Source organism: Suricata suricatta, chromosome X (genome assembly GCF_006229205.1).
Source record: "Suricata suricatta isolate VVHF042 chromosome X, meerkat_22Aug2017_6uvM2_HiC, whole genome shotgun sequence".
In the NCBI taxonomy this organism is placed as follows: domain Eukaryota; kingdom Metazoa; phylum Chordata; class Mammalia; order Carnivora; family Herpestidae; genus Suricata; species Suricata suricatta.
The window spans coordinates 19,803,583-19,808,446 of record NC_043717.1 but is presented as its reverse complement, the minus strand read 5'-3'; the positions used below and the strand labels follow the sequence as shown (position 1 = coordinate 19,808,446).

The 4,864-nt window shown below is 42.3% G+C and overlaps 1 pseudogene; it reads right to left on the bottom strand.

The window, feature by feature from the left end:
• Positions 1 to 4,139: 4,139 nt before the first annotated feature.
• On the bottom strand, positions 4,140 to 4,556 carry LOC115283974 (annotated as a pseudogene).
• Positions 4,557 to 4,864: the final 308 nt, after the last annotated feature.

Here is a 4,864-nt window from a genome sequence, read left to right as displayed (position 1 = left end):
GAACCATGATATCATGACCTGAGCTGACATCAAGAGTTGGACGCTTGGAGCGCCGGGGTGGCTCAGTCGGTTAAGCCTCCGACTTCGGCTCAGGTCAGATCTCATATTTGTGGGTTCGAGCCCCGCATCAGGCTCTGTGCTGCCAGCTAGCTCAGAGCCTGGAGCCTGCTTCCGGTTCTGTGTCTCCTTCTCTCTTTGTCCCTCCCCCTCTCATGCTCTGTGTCTCTGTATCAAAAATAAATAAAAACATTTAAAAAAAAAAAGAGTTGGATGCTTAACTGACTGAGCCACTCAGGCACCCTGAGAAAAATAAGTCTTAATCTCACATCTCTCTGCTATTTTCCTTCCTGCCTCTGCTGCCAAGTGGCCAGTACCTGAGTTAATAAAATGGCACTTGTTACAGAGTACACCTCTCCCCTAGAATGCTACCACCCTCCTCTGAGTCACATGATCAGTTCCCTTATCAGAGTCACTTCACTGAATTCATTCAGCAACCATATCTCAAGTGCTTATTATGTGACAGGCCATGTGCTACAGGTTAGGGCTAACCATGTTATCATCGTCCCTAACCATGTGGTCCCTGAACCTCAGGAAGATGACCTTCTAGTAGGAGAGGTGGCCAGCTAGACAAGCAACCATAACAACACAGACCATGGAAAACAAGGCAAGGATGGCCCCAAAAACGCATACACAGGGCACCTAACCTCTAATTCCTAACCACAGAAGGGGCTTGTTAGAGGAGGGACATCTATATTGAGACCTAGAGGATGAGTAGAAATCATTAGATGAAGTTGGCAGGAGTGCTCCAAGCAGGAGTGATGACGGAAGTGAAAGTTGAGGAGAGAAGGAGCATGAGTGGGGTGCAGTGATCAGAGGAATTTCAATATGTCTGAAGCGTGGAGTGAAAAGGAGCCATGGCTTCCCACACTTCATTCCACAGCTCATTCTCCTACTCTCCACAGCATGTGTTTCCTCAAACTTCAGGGTGTCCCCTCAAGCAACATTCATTACCTTCCGCTTCACTTTCAGAACATGGTATCACCCACTGTTTTATAGATGAAATATAGGCTACCAGACAGGAACTCCCTCAACTTTCTGCTACCAAACATAGAAATCTATAGACATCTGTGTCCATCTGAGTTCTTTTCCGCAACATGACCCGTTACAGTAGGATTGATGCCTGCTTCTCAGGTAAGGCCAATCCCTTAAAGCTTTGGATCCCAGCAAAAATATTTGGGAGAGGGGTGGCAGTCAGTTGAGTGTCTGACTCTCGATTTTGGCTCAGGTCATGATCCCAGGGTCGTGGGACTGAGCCCTGCGTTGGGCTCCATGCTGAGCATGGAACTTGCTTGGGATTCTCTCTCTCTCTCTCTCTCTCTCTCTCTCTCTCTCTCTCTCTCCTCCGCACTTTGTCCCTCTACCCTGCTCATGCATTCTCTCCCCCACCCCTCTCTTTCTCTCTCTCTCTAAAATAGAAAGAATATTGGGAGAGAAGTCTGAATTTAAACAATCAATCCTTATGGTAATGAGTTTCCACAAATTTCCTCCTATCTCCCCCAGCTTTGACACTAGTTGCAAAACTGCACAGTGGATCCTTCAGCAAAAGCTCAAAGAGAAATTCCATATTCCTGATCAGAGGACCAGGGAAAAGGGTGTCTGCAAGTGGAAGAGTACAGAAGCATTCCTATGTTTTCCCATTTTTTCTCTCCTTCCCTTTCTGTGTGGAGGACCTCAGTCATGGAACTATGCATCAGCATGACAGACAGCCAAAACTCTGAGAGAAAATTTCCAGACAAAAGAATTAGAAAAAGAGGTCTAGAGTGTGAATATTGTGGAAAGATCCTTGGTTTCTTTGCCTTCTTCCCTCTCCCTCCCTCTAAGACAGTAACACAGGAAATTATAACTTTAAGAGAAATGCTGTCTTGCTGCCCAAATGACCATAAAGAGGGGCATCTGAAATCCAGAGAGTACAAGAAAAATCCTGGAAAGTAGAGAGCTGGAGAAGGGGATCCCTTTCCTTTGTGTGTAAATTCCTTATCTGTGCATGTGTGGGACTGGCCCAAAGTGGCTAAGTTATAGAAGACTCAAACATTATCCATCAGGTTGACCTAATTAACATTTATAAAGCATTCCATCCCCAAAGAGCAGACACTATGGTACACCTCTTAGAGACACACCCTGAAAATTGGTCTGGGCAGTGATTTTTTAAATGTGACACCAAAAGCACAAGTACAAAAGCAAAAATAAAGAAGTGAGACCACATCAAACTAAAAAGCTTCTGCAATGCAAAAGAAACAACCAACAAAATGAAGAGGCAACCTACAGAATGGGAGAGAACGTTTCTTTTTAGTTTATTTATTATTTTTGAGAGAGAGCAAGAGAGAGCAATCAGGGGAGAGGCAGAGAGAAGGGGAAGCAGAGGATCCCAAACAGGCTCTGCACTGTCAGCAAAGAACCCTATTTGGGGCTCAAACTCAAGAACTGTGAGATCATGACCTGAGCCAAAGTCAGACACTTAACCAATTGAGCCACCCAGGAGCCCCATAGAAAACATTTCTAAAACCACACATCGGATAAGGGGTTAAAATTCAAAATATGTAAGGAGCTCCTACAGTTCAAGAGCAAAAGACAGAATCTGATTTTTTTTTTAGAATCTGATTTTTTAAATGGGCAGAGGACCTGAATAGACATTTTTCCAAGGAAGACCTATAAATGGCCAACAGAAACATAAAAAGATGCTCGACATCACTAGCCATTAGAGAAATTCAAAACAAAGCCACAATGATTAGGAAAATTATTACCAAAATGACAAAACACAACAAGTGCTGGTGGGATGTGATAAAAGGAAACACTTGTGCATTGTTGACTGGAATGTAAATTGGTGTAACCGTTAGGGAAACCAGTATGGAGGTGCATTGAAAAATTAAGGGTAGAACTACCATATGATCCGACATCCCGCTTGTGGATATAGAGCTGAAGGAAATTATATCACTAATTCAAAGAGATATCTGCACTCCCATGTTCACTGCAGCATTATTATTCAAAATAGCCCAAACATGGAAACAACTGAAGTTTCCATGGATGGATGAGTAGATTAAAAAATATGGTCTATATATGCAAGGAAAATTATTCATCCATAAAAAGAAGGACAAATAAGCTCTATGGCATGGTGGCTATTGTTAACAATACTATGTTGTATAGTTGAAAGCTGTCGAGAGAGAAGATCTTAAATGTTCTTACTACAAAAAAAAATAGCAGTGATGAGAGATGATTGTATATTAACTAACCTTATTGTGGCCATCATTTTGTAATACACACGTGTATCAAATCATCATGTACACCTTAAATTTATACAATGTTACACATCCATTATAACTCAGTAAAGCTGGAAGGGGACAGGAATGACTAAAACGAAAAAAACCTGATGATACCAAGTGCCAACAAAGATGCATGGCAAGCAGAACTCAGATCTGACTGTTGGGAATGCACCACCATGGAGGAAAGTGGTTAGGCAGCTTTGTATAAACATACACTGACCATAGCTTTTGTAGGTTAAGAGCAGGAGTAGGGATGATGGAGGCTTGGAAAAACACATGCCTTACTCTGGCCAAAGAGGCCAGAAAGTTTATGATGTTTTGGGTGCTCTGAAGCAGCTGAGTCTCGATGAATATGAGGACAAGTGTAAAGGGAAGGGAATAAGATACCAGATACAGAGCACATTCTACACCTAGAGAAAAGTGAAGTTAAATAGGCAAAATATCTCAGGGATCAGAATCAAGGTTTTGAGTTGACTGGGGTCTTAAGATAATAAGATCCAAGGTGTATCTGGCTTTGGCCCCAATGTCCAAAGAGATAATACTTGTTTTACTATACATTGTGAAGACTTAAAGTTGCTGAGCAGGACATTTTATTAGAATTGGTATGACTAGATCCTGCATATCGTTACAAATTATAATTTCTTTTTTTATTTTTTGTAATTGTTTAAGTTTATTTACTTTGAAAGAGCGAGTGGACTTAACATGCGGGAGAGGCAGAGAGTGAATCCCAAGCAGGCTCTGTGCAGTCAGCACGGCTCTGGATGGGGGCTCTGTCACACTGACCATGAGATCATGACCTGAGGTTTATTTGACAATCCGCAATTAGTTCTCATCCATGTTAATGGCCTGTACATTTTTCAAAGTGGTGACAGGTAAATAGGTAACCAACATATAGAGCTTGTTTGGTGACTCTTCATCCTCGTTACGTTTTCTGGACAACCGCACACGGATACGGTATGGAACATTCCTTATTCCTTTGGCCCAGACAGCTTTGTTGAGCCCGGTGTCAATGCGCACATCTGGGGTTCCCATCTCCTTCATAGCACATTTCCGGATCTCTTTGAGTGCTCGAGGGGCACGCTTCTTGAACCCCACTCCATGGATGCGCCTGTGAGTGTTGATGGTGTATTCTCTGGTCACTACCTCGTTGATGGCAGAACAGCCCTTCTTCTTCCCGCCACCCTTCTTTGCGGGAGCCATTTTGCCCGGCCCAGGTTGGAAAGGAAGAGCGCGAGGTACTGTGGGAGAGGGAAAGCAGCGGCACACTACGACTTCCCACAAATTGTAATTTCTTTGGCAGTCTTTATCATATTTCTTTCCCACTCTAATTTCCATTTTGTATGTGGAAGTGATCCTAAATATTTACTGTAGACTCATCATTAAAAATATATAGTATCTTCATTAGGTTAAAATGAATTTAATTTATTTACAATAAATATACTAATAGAGCTGAAAATGTCATACATCATGCCTTTTCCCAAAACAGAAATCACTTGAAAAGGCATCAACATTGAAAAAGCAATATTTTGCAATAATTTTCATCTTTT